The sequence below is a fragment of the Rattus norvegicus genome, chromosome 12 (assembly GCF_021556685.1).
Source record: "Rattus norvegicus strain SHRSP/BbbUtx chromosome 12, alternate assembly SHRSP_T2T, whole genome shotgun sequence".
Taxonomy (NCBI): Eukaryota; Metazoa; Chordata; class Mammalia; order Rodentia; family Muridae; genus Rattus; species Rattus norvegicus.
The window spans coordinates 53,245,456-53,258,319 of NC_141545.1; positions in this window are offsets into that span (position 1 = coordinate 53,245,456).

Genomic DNA, 12,864 nt, shown 5'->3' on the forward strand with positions numbered 1-12,864 from the left:
GTACGTATATATAATATAAGTATAAAATCTTTTTTTAAAAAGGGTGGTTGTGACATGAGCATGGGGCTGCAGAGCAAGATGCAAAGCCATAACCCTGGCTCGGCCCAAATAGCCTCTATTCTAAGGATACTCTGGGTCAGTAATAAGCGCCTATCCTAAGGAACCACACTGGAGGGGATGTCCAGTCTGTCTCTTGGAGACTACAGCAGGTCATGTTGGTTGCTCCCAACCCATGCCCCAGCTATCACCTGGCTCTGTTCATACCCTGGGTTTTCTGGGTTCCTCTCTAGGGGACTACTATACTGTCCTATAGTGACTATAGTCACTCCTGAGGAATAGGGCCCTGGTTGCCAAGGGAGCCAGATCTAGGCTTCCTACAACTTATCTTGACCAAGGACTGGGCAGCACAGAGGAACATCTGAGTCCAGAGAAAGGACCCATGGCAGCAGAAGAAATGAGACAAACATTTGAACTCTGGCCAGGGAGTAACCCACAGACTTCATCCAGGACAGTATATCCCTTTAAAGGGTAAGCAGGTCTTCTTGAGGGACAGTGAGGTGTTCACTGAGACACCTCCCACCACTGTACCTCACTCAGCCTTCCCAGAACATCCACTGAGTAGGTGATAAAGCTTGTTCTAGCTACACTAGGGTGGAGCCCAGACCAGGTGCTAGGAAGAGACCCTCTCCACATAGTGCTAACCTCAGGATATTCGGTTTTCATTGGAATGGAGAGCAAGTACTAACATCTAGGATTGCCTCCTGGTCAGGAGCCCCAGAGATCCCCTGGGTATTGTACGGGATGGTGAGAGACCTGGTAAAGACGCTGGTTCTCTAGAAGAACAGGACCAATAGGATGAATGGAATGTTACTATCAAGGAGGTTTACCAAGTTGATTTACACAATTGGAGACTGAATAGCTCAACTATGACCATCTGCACACTAGAGATTCAGAGGACACAGTCACTGCTCAGCCCAAGAGGCCAAGAGCCTCAAAACAAGGGAGACTAATGGTGTGGTCTTGGTCTGAAGCTGCAGGCCTAGAAGCTCCCTGGAGAGCCACTAGTATGTGATTATGTTGAAAAGATGAAATTGGAGTTTGATGTTCACAGGCTATGGTAGCAGTAATAAATGCATTCATTCAGGAAACACGAGGCTTGCATACTCTGGCTGGCTTTCTCTTCTACTTTTACTCCCCAACCCCCCAGTCGAGTAGATGGGACTGCTCATAATCAGGGTGGTTTTTTTTCTGAATTGGTTGTTTTCCCTCAGGTCAATTGTTTTCAGAAATGCTTCAGGTGTTTCTCAGTCCTGTCGAGCTGACAATCAAGATGACTCATTACATTGTTGATCATTGTAATGGTGGCAGGATGGGCAGGAATAGTGGTTAGGGTGGTGGTGAAGAGGCTAAGGGTGTGGTGGTATTGATGAAGAGGATGATGGTAGTGATGGTGATGAACACGATAGTGGTCCCTGGAGAGATGGTGCAGTGGTTAAGAACATTTGTTCTTGGGGCTGGGGATTTAGCTCAGTGGTAGAGCGCTTGTCTAGGAAGCACAAGGCCCTGGGTTCGGTCCCCAGCTCCAAAAAAAAGAACCAAAAAAAAAAAAAAAAAAGAACATTTGTTCTTGCAGAGGTTCAGTTCTCAGGTCCCATATGACAACTGTCTGCAACTCAGGCTCCAGAGAGGATCTGACAGCCTCTTCTGGTCTCTGGGGACATAGGCACACAGGAAGTACACACACATACATACAGACAGAGCCCTCATACACATAGAATAAAAATAAATCTTTTCGTTGTTATTTTGAGACAGGGTTCTCCCTGTATAGCCTCGACTGTCCTAGAACTCACTCTGTAGACCAGGCTAGCCTTGAACTCAGAAATTCACCTGCCTCTGCCTCCTGAGTCCTGAGATCAAAGGTACATGCCACTACCACCAGGAAAACTAATTATTTTTAAAGAGATGATAGTGGTGATCATGGTGATGGTGGTAGTGGTGATTGTAGTAACATGAACACCAAGAGGTAGAGCAATGACTAAGACAGGAACCTGCCCTTGACTATGTATAGCCTATTTGAGGAAAACAGAATAAATAAGAAAAAGTTTAAAATATGTAACAAGTCAGGAGTCAACACATATTGCTAAGTCAATTGGAATAAAAAGAAGAGGTCGTGCTGGGAATAAGAATTCAGGTGGTCAAGAAGGTTTAACCATATGTCTTTTCTTTTCTTTTTTAATTTATTTTATGTTCGTGAGTACACTGTAGCTGCCTTTAGACACAGTAGAAGAGGGCATCGGAGCCCGTTACAGATTGTGAGCCACCATGTATGTGGTTGCTGGGAATTGAGCTCAGAACTTGTGGAAGAGCAGTCAGTGCTCTTAACCTCTGAGCCATCTCTCCAGTCCTCAACCACCTTCTCTACAACCACTAAGAAGAAGAAGAAGCTGAGGACTACAGAAGAGAAAGGTGAGTCTCTGATGAGTGTTAGTAGGAAAACAGGATGTCTACATGCAGAAGAATGGACCTGGATCCTTAACTATCGTTGTGTATGGAGATCAACTTAGTATGGGTCGAGGACCCTAACTAATCCTAAGATCTGAAAACGTAAGGTCATCAGAAGAAAACATGGAGAAGAAGCTTCGTGACGCTGGGTTGAACACTGCTTTTTCATACATCCCCATGAGCACAGACAACGAAAGCAAATCTAAAACTAAAAATCATTTGCACGGCAAAGGAAATGACCTGTAGAGGTAACATGTGAATGGAGAGGCAATATTTACAAACCACAGAGGGAGAACCAACGTCCAAAATAAAAAGGAACTCAAACAACTCAATAGCAGGAAAACAAATACCCTAATTGAACACCTCGAAGCAATGTATTTGAATTAACATTTCCCAAAAGAAAATAGATGCTGGGTATGGAGGCACATGCTTATAATCCCAGCATTAGGGAGTCTGAGGAAGGAGTATAGTGCAAGTTCAAAGTCAGCCTGGTCTATCTGAAAACAAACAGCAAAATCACCAAGAAAAAGAAAGACAGAGAAGCTAGCAAAAATAATGAAGGTCAAGAGGACTTATATGTGGGGGTAGGGGTGGGATGGCCTGGTAGATTTGTATACCATCCTGTCTTTTGCCCTCTTGAGATACATGATCTGAGAGGAGGCCACATCAGCTGCTGCTCTGTGTAGAGCAGGCAACCTAGGTAAGGCAGGAGCCAGAGAGACCCAAGAACTAGGGCCCTGTACCAGGGGTGGGAGATCCTAAGGCTGATATAAGACTTGGGGTGGAAGATGATCTCAAGAGGCGAGAGGATTGAGCCCAGTTGACCAGGGCAAACAGGACCATTTATCCCGTCAGCTGAACTGAGGAAAGTTCTGTCACAAAGGCCCTAAGGAGGAGGAGGCACAGGAGGCTGCTGTGTGGCCCTCATCAGTGAACCAACAGCTTGGAGGTCTCTTAAGGTCCATCTGCAGGTCCCTATGGGCTCCAGTGGGAGTGCTTGCTGCTACCTGCAGATACTGGTCAGCACTGGTGTCCTTAGCTATGAACAACATGATCAGATACCAACTATCAAGAATGTTCTTTGTGATGGAGGCCTGTAGGCAGATGAGGAGTTGCCAGACATCTGAGTGTGACCGCTCTGTGTGTGAGGCAGAATGAGAAAACGGGCCAAAGTGGGGTAGGGTGCAGCCCCTGAGAGAGCAGCTCAGACCAGAGCCTCCTTTAGAGATTCTCACCCAAGTCTGTACCCGGATGAGTTGGAAGATGTTCAACATGAGCTTGTTACAAATTCGGGGAGTGGAGACAGCAAGGAAAGGCAGTTTCTTACAGTTCTCCTGGTCTTCTATACATGAGGAAGTCTTGCCCAAGGGAAATTGCAACAGAAAGTCCTGAGAGAGGAGAGCCTTTCTCTGACTTTCCCCTTAATCTTTAAAAAAGGCTTACTTTCATTTATGTATATGTAGTGTATGTACCACATGAATGCCTTCAGGGTTCAGGAGAGAGCCCCTGGAAATGGAGTCACAGGTAGCTGTGACTTGGGTGCTGGGAATTGAACTCCAATCTTCTGGAAGGATCCTCTAGCTCCTTTCCTCTAAATTTACAGCAACTGACAGCACAGGGAGGCAGAAGCTCTGTCCCAGGACCATCCCTGAGAAGTGTGGAGTCAGCCCATACAAACAAACCATACCAGTCAGGAAAGCTCGGCTATCTTCTGTAAAAAGCAGCCTCTGTCTAGCCACTTGCAGCAAATGTGACTCCTCACACTCCATGTCCTCTATGGTCACCAGGGCTCTGAGCCACATTGTCCCTGGAACCAAGCCATTGTGGTCTCCTGTCAGAGGGAAGCAAGGACATGCTGAGGAGTTCTCAGCCCTGGGGCCTGGTCGGTGGCTTAGATACCATCAACTCTTTTCTCACCGCCCACAAATAGCTCTTAGCCAGATCTATTGCCCCAGGGAGGGACAGCCAGTGTTAGTGAATGGTCTCCCACACCCAGCCAAGAGCACACACAGCAACAGAGAAACAGAAGCAGAGGGATCAGTGCAGCTTGTCACGAAGCCTCAGCCACGGTTTCTGTTAGAGCTGTGCACTAGGGAAGGAGCTAGAATCTTACTGTTTTAGGCGTTCGGAGCCAGAAGAGACTCGAGGATCTCAATGGTGGTTTACTGCTCTGGGTTTTTACCGGCCAGCAGCTGGTAGCCATTGTAACCCTCAGCTTCCAGCAGCAGTGATTCTGAGTATCAGCCACAGGCAGTGTCTGCTAGAATCTCAGCTGCTGAATAAGGTTAGAAAACGGGACCTCCAGTTCCTAAATTTACTAATGATACTTTGGGCCTAGAGTCTAGGCACTCTTAGCCTTCGAGGGTTGGCAGCTTCCTAGGACTCTTGTAAAACACCAGTTTCTCACCTCCAACTCTACACAGTTCTTTTCTGTTACATCTCTACCCTCTTCATTTCTGCTTGAACTCCCAGAGATCAGACTGCCAACAAGTGCTGTGATTAAAGTCATGTGCTGGGTGGGAATGCTGATGCTCCTCTCTTTAATCCCAGCATGGGAGGTAAAGGCAGGAAACATCTCTGTGAGCTGAAGCTAGCCCAGTCTACATAGTAGCAAGTTCCAGGACAGCCAGGTCTACATAGAGAAGTCCTGTCTCAATAAAACGAGATGAACAAAATGTGTCACCGTACCTGGTCCACTGGGCCCAACTGTACACAGTGCTAGGGAATCAAGTCTACGGCTTTGTGCATGCCAGCCCAGCACTCTATAGACTGACCTAGATCCCTAGCCCTCAGTTTTCTTTCTTTCTTTTTTTTTTTTTTTTTTTTTTTTTCGGAGCTGGGGACTGAACCCAGGGCCTTGTGCTTGCTAGGCAAGCGCTCTACCACTGAGCTAAATCCCCAACCCCTAGCCCTCAGTTTTCTTACTGTTCCTAACATGCAAAATATTAAACTGTGGTTTTGTTTGTTTGTTCATTTGTTTGTTTGGTGAAGAATATGCTTTCTTCCAGCTCCTGGTCACTTTAGTTTTATGCCATGTTGTAACGTCTGACCCTCTTACAAGGCTACCTCCCTGGGAGTAGTGGAACAGTGCTCACCACGTTGATTCCCTAAAGCTCCCAGCTCCAGAGTCCTCAGATTCATTCTAGCCACTGTATCATTACTATTTCCTGGCCATCCCTTCCCTTGATGAAGTTCTGAAGTGTCCATATAACTATAGGATGTCCAGTCCTTTGGATTGGTGTCTGGATATTGCGGCATCTGGCCCACTGTAGACCTGAGCAGCCATCCTTCATGGGGAAAGGAGAGGAGTTTGAAATAGAACTTTTCTGTCTTGCCTAGTCTGGTCTCAAACTCTCAATCTGGCTTCATCACCCTAAGTTCTGGGAGTATGAGCCATCATGGCAGGCTTATCCTTACAGAATCCTTTTTATTTTTATTTAATTTTTAAAACTGTGGTGCTGAGAATCAAACTAAGTGCCAGGTAAGCACTCTATCCCTTGGTTGTACTCCCAGGCCTCGCTTTTCAAAGACAGTATCTTCCTATGCAGAAGAGGGTGGTCTCAAATCCACCCCTGACCCTCAGTCTCCCAAGAGCTAGGATTAAAAGGTTATGTTAGGGCTGGAGAGATGGCTCAGTGGTTAAGAGCACTGACTGATCTTCCAAAGGTCCTGAGTTCAAATCCCAGCAACCATATGGTGGCTCACAACCATCTGTAATGAGATCTGATACCTTTTCTGGTGTGTCTGAAGACAGCTACAATGTACTCATGTATAATAAATACATAAACCTTTTAAAGAAGTGTGTACTAGTTAACACTCCTGAGACTAGGGTGACCACTCACTGACTGGACCCAAGTGGCAGCCTAGACTTCCTTCCTCATCCACAGCTGCAGTAGAGTCACCCAGAACAATGATGCACACATGTGGGCATGCGTGCTCACGCTTGCACGCACGCACGCACACACACACACACACACACACACACACACACACACACACACACACACACACACACAGCAGAGCACTCATTTCTCACAGTTCCAGGGGCCCAAGTTCAAGACCCTAGTCCCTGGGGTCACCCTCTGTCATGGCAGATGGCATCTCCCCATATCCTCACATGGCCATCATCCCCTTGTGGGTACCTATGTTTTATTCTCTTCCTATAAAGTCACCGGCCCCACAGAATAAGAGTCACTCTAGGGACCTTACCTTATCTTGCCACCTCTTTAAATATCTTATTCCTAATCGGGCAGCTCTGTGGTCAGTGCCCAGGCCTGACTGCTGTCCTCTTTCCACCTGAGGAGAAATATCACCATCGCCAGCCCTGCACATGCTCCCATCACAGAGAAAGCTCTCATGGGGAAGGTGCCAGCATCTCCCAAGGTTACAAGGACAGAGACTTGCCTGGTGTCTGGACCCTGAGTAGCCCCAGCTTATTACCCCGAGTCCAAATGCACAGGCTTCTCTGAGACTTGGGTAGCTCTGATGTTTCCTGGATACTCTTCCCAGGTCTCTCACAAAACTTCCTGCTACCAAGATTTCTGTTTATGACCATCTCAATTATAGCCTCCAGAGAATACCCCAACTTCACCCTGAGAACCTTGATGGAAACCTCCTCATAGCAGAAGAGACTAGCAGTATGTGTGGGTGTGAAAACCACCACAAGGTCCTTTCACGTGGGTCTAGGAGACAGAAGGAATGAGGATAGATAGACCCTGGGCCATACCAGCCCTGAAGATGCATACAAGAGGAGTACGTACTTTTTGAAGTCAGAGAGGAGGACAGACCCAAGTCGTACTTCAGACCTCTGGCCTGGCACTCTAAGAGTTGGTTTGGGCTGACTCCACTCTGAGTGCTTTATAAGAAGTGTGTTTACGGGGCTGGGGATTTAGCTCAGTGGTAGAGCGCTTGCCTAGGAAGCGCAAGGCCCTGGGTTCGGTCCCCAGCTCCAAAAAAAAGAACCAAAAAAAAAAAAGTGTGTTTACATCTATCATGCATCAAAGGCCGTCCTGCTCACAAGCATGTAGCCATGAGCCATCTATTCCCACATCCCTGAGTTTCTGATGTCCAGGATCTTTATTATACATGGGCCAAGGGCTCATTACACACCAGTGACTCTCTGGGGGCAGCAAGGATCTTGCAGGGAATAAGATATGAAAAGTCATCTAAGTATACCTAAAGTAACCCTTGATGTACTCAAGGGCAATGAAACATCTCCCTCTGCCAACTGACGATGGCTAAACCTGTACCTTATTCACCCACTCAACAACAAGGGATGTTCTGGCAGGGTTGATGCCGAAACTGGTGCAGATGAAGAAGATATGAAGATCTATGTCCACAAATACATGTACTTCTCAGTTTATGCCTGGAACAGAGCAAGTACCTCCCAAGGCCCTGAATGGCTCAGGCCGCATGAGCAGGTATGGGAACCTCACTTATGCTCCCGATAAAGACAGATCCTGGTTTCTAGACCCATGTGACATCCCAGGGCCCTCTGTGAGTTAATCTAATAGCCCAGAGTTCAGGGTCAGCTTGGACTGGGGCCCAATGGGCCTAGTCACACTCTACCTACCACCATGCATCACCAGGAACTTAAAGGTATATATTTATAGTCCCTTCTTTGAAGCTACAAGACCTATGTTTTTCACACCTTTTTTTTTGTTTCTAACTCTCCTGATTCCCTCTTCTTACTTTTCAATACTTTATGTGTATAGGTGTTTTGCCTGCATGCATATCTGTATACCATGTGCACATGTGGAGTCTGAGGAAGCAAGAAGAGGGCTGACTTCCTCAAGATTCAGTGACATTGACCCCTGAGCAAGCCAAGAAAGTCCCTGTCTCAAGAGCCTCGAATTCTGTCTCTAGAGTCTCACTCACTGTTTCTTCCTTTTTGTTTGTTTGTTTGACTTTTGAGACAGGGTTTCTCTGTATAACTTTGACTGTCAGGAACTCACAGAGTTCTACCTGCCTCTGCCTCCCGAGTGATAGGATTAAAGGTGTGAGCTATTACCACTTGGCTTCCATTTGCTTCTTAAGGAGCTACTTGGACAGAGACAGGGACATCCTGGTGATGTGTACAGTTGACCATAGATTCTGAATTCTGTCTTCAGTCTCCAAGGCCCAAGGTTAGTTTCAGAAGCTTCAATGGTCTCTTCTTGACACAGTGACAGATAATAAGCTAGTTCCTTATCCTTCTCTCTCTCTCTCTCTCTCTCTCTCTCTCTCTCTCTCTCTCACACACACACACACACACACACTCACACACACACACACCCCTTTAGTTCTACTCAATTCCTTCTAGTTAGTAGTTAGAAGGTAGGACCTCTAAGAACTACAAAGTTTTTTTTTCTTATGAGACAGGGTCTCTGCGTGTAGCCTTAGCTATTCTCGAACTCACGCAGATCCAACTGCCTCTGCCTCTCAAGCGCTGGGGTTAAAGGCATGCACTACCACTTCCTGGCTTCTCCTTTTTAAAGATTTGTTTTATTGTCTTTAGTTATGTGTGTATGTGTGTTTGTGTGTGGATATGTGTATGTGCACTTGAATGTAGATATCTTGCAGAGGCCTTGAATTCCAAGGCCTTCTTCTGGTATACAGCTATACATGCAGACAAAACACCTGTATAAATAAATAATCTTTAAAAAAATCACATACAAGCAAGCAAAAACAAAAAACAATAAACAGCCAACAGAAAACTTGAGGTAAGAAAACCTAGAAGAGAAGAAAGAAATCCCAAAGCCATTCAGTGACTGAATCCAGCCCTGTTTGAAACCCAGGCAGATATCAAACTTTCACAGTGATATAAGCCAATCATTTTTGGTTTTCTGTGATTTTTAAGTATTTCAGGGGCTGGAGAGATGGCTCAGCAGTTGAGAGCACTGACTGCTCTTCCGGAGGTCTTGAGTTCAATTCCTAGCCACCACATGGTGGCTCACAACTATCTGTATCAGGATCCGTGCCCTCTTCTGATGTGTCTGAAGGCAGTGACAATGCACTCATGCATAAAAGAATAAATAAATCTTAAAAAAATACTTATTTAAAAAAATGAATTCAGACCATTTTCCCTAGACTGTCCTCATTCCCACAAGCTATGTACATAGGCCATACTCAGGTTTGAGAAGCTTCATGAGACGTCCTGCAGATAGTCTTGTTCTGCTTGACACTCACACAAAGCCTGACAGCTTCCACCCCAGCATCCAGAACTGGGCTCTTTCACAGAACTGAGAGGTGTGGTAGACATATTAATGAAGTTCTGGCTTCTGCTCTTCTTGGGCTTGGGTCTGGTGACAAGGGGAGGCAGTGCTGGTAGGAGAATGGCCTCATGGATGGTCTGGGAAGTGATACCTCTTAGCCTAGTAGAGGACAGAGGCGGGAAACACTTGAGCACCTGGGCTGTTCCTACAAGACGTTAGTTACCTGTATTGGTATCCATAGGCAACGGTTAGTGGCTCAAGATACCCAAGCCACTGTCCTTACCTCTACCTATGACAAAAGGAGGCCTACATGCTCTTGGCCCAGGAGTCACGTGTAGAAATCAGGTCCTCAATGTGACTGTCATTAGATAGAGCCACGTAGGTCTCTCTGGGCTATAAAATTGTTTGTTCCACTCCTCCTTCAGTTTTACTGAGTACATACAAATTGTTCAGGTGCCTGACCGTGGCCACCAGGAATGTCTTTCCTGTTTAGACAGGCCAGGAGTCAGCCTCCAAGCAATGATGATGTTTTTGTGGGACTAGATGAAGAGGGAGGGCTTCATGCCAAGGAGCCCCAGACCTGAACTTGGAGGGACGTGCCTGGGCCCAGAAGAAGCAGGTGGAAGAGCAGATCTCTGAACAGCAGCCAGCAAAGGGGCCACCAAGGATGACTAAACATGAGTTCTCAGGAGGTTAGCTCCAAAGACAGGACAAATGACTACAGTTTAGACCTCTGGAACTGACACACTGGAGTCATTCTCAGTGCTGTCCTTCTTTGTAACTCGGCAGCTTTGCAGTACCAAGCTGCCGCTGTCACCACCAACAGTACTGCCCCATGCAAGGTGGGAAGCACAAGGTCAGGTGAGCTAAGCCTTCTACTTTCCCTCCACTCTGCAGTGTAGAAACACACACACACACACACACACACACACACACAGAGGCACACAGGCACACAGACACATACACAGGCACACACACAAATACATAGACACACAGACATGCATACAGATACACACATGGACAGACACACACACCCACAGACACACAAGTACAACACACAAACACACACAGATACACATACACAGGCACACACAGACAGACAGACATACACACAGGCACAAACACAGACACACACATATAAACATACAGGCACACAATATATACATACACTGGCACACACAGACACACACAGGCTTATAGACACAGGCACACACAGATACACACACACACACACAGGTACACATATATATACATACACAGGCATACACACAGACAAACACACAGATATACACACAGGCACACACACAAAGACACAAACACAGACATACACACAAATACACAGGTACACATATACACATACAGATACACACATGGACAGACACACAGACACACAAGCACAACACACAAACACACACAGATACACATACACAGGCACACACACACAGACAGACATACACACAGACACACAGGCACACACAGATGCACACACAAACACACAGGTATACACTTACACAGGCATACACACAAACACACAGATATACACACAGGTATACACATAGACCCACAGGCACACACAGAGACACAAACAAACACACAGACACACACAGGCACACATACACACCCATGCATGCATGCATTCACAAAACTGTGGAATAGGTTTTTCTTTGACCACCAATTAAAGTTCAGCCCCTCCAGGTAGCCTACAGTCCGGTGAGCAAGAAAACAACAGTTGAAAGCCGGGTGTGGTAACGACATGCCTATAATTCCAGCACTTAAGAGGCTGAGGCAGGAGGATTGCTAAGAGTTTTAGGTCAGCCTAGCTATTCCAAAACCCTGCCTTAAAAACAAACCAACAAACAAAAAGCCAACAGCTGAAGCTGGGTGTGGTGGCTCACCCCCATATTCCCAGCTCTAGGGAGTTTGTCCTGGATTATACAGTGAGTTCTAAGCCACCCTGTCCCAAAGTAACAACCAACAGCTGGAGTTTTAACCCGAAGCTTCCAGGCTGAGTATTAGGTAGCATCATGGATGCCTGACCGCATTTCCTGGTTGGGGAGCATAGAACTTCTGGGTTGGCCATACTCTTGAACATCCATAGAAGCAATGAGCATCCCAAACACATGCAGCTGAGAAGCAGATGAACCGATACTGAATGGCTAACCTCACAGATGTCCGTGTTGATTGGCTTTGCACAGAGTCCAGCACAAGAGGGGTGGGGCTCAAAGGCAAACTCCACAGATGACTGATTAGCTCAGCTGATGGAGCAGCTGGAAGCAACCAATACCCACACTGCCTCTCAGAGATCCAGGGGGAGGACACTTTGCTATGGGTAGCAGTGGCCAGGTGCCCAGGCTGCAGCAGTGGTCAAGTGCAGTCATGGGCTGGCGGGGAATAGGTGAGGCCCTGAGAAATTGTGGATGAAGCAGGGTAGAAAAACAAGGAGAGTTCTGGGTAATGGAGTCTGAAGCCTCTTTCCAGCTGAGCATCAAGAATTCCAGTGCAGCCAGGTGGTGGTGGCATACGCCTTTAATCCCAGCACTTGGGAGGCAGAGGCAGGCGTATGTATCTCTTGAGTTTGAGGCAAGCCTGGTTTACAGAGCTGGTTCCAGGACAGCTAGTTTCTACAAAGAGAAACCCTGCCTAGAAAAACAAAGCCCAAAAGAATTGTAGTACAAAAAGAAAAATACAGACAGATGATAGATAGATGAACTTTAGCCCAGTTAGGGGCTTTTGACTGTGAGGGTTGGTAACATGATCAGGTTTAAGGCCTGAGTATACATTATCATGAAGAATTGTCATCTTTTTCAGATATTTTATGGGAATCTCGCAAACAACCACTAAACCCTTGTTTACAGTAAAAGCATCTGACTTCCTCTGACCCGAGATGTAGGCTTTTTCCTTAGCAGCTCTGATCCCAACTACTTGACATCAGGAAGTGGCTTGTGATCTCAACTATGCAGAACAGACTAGACTGGCTTTGACTTTGCAGACCGCCCTACCTCTAGAGCGCTGGAATTAAAGGTGTGCCCACACCTTTGGGAATCCTTCCCAAAGGCAATCTTTTGGGAAATAATGTCAAGAGCCGAGTGACTCTCTCCTTTGAGAAGCCAATGTTGGGTATGCTGTAGTCTTTCCCTGAGCACCAAGCTTTCTATTGATTACCATGTTT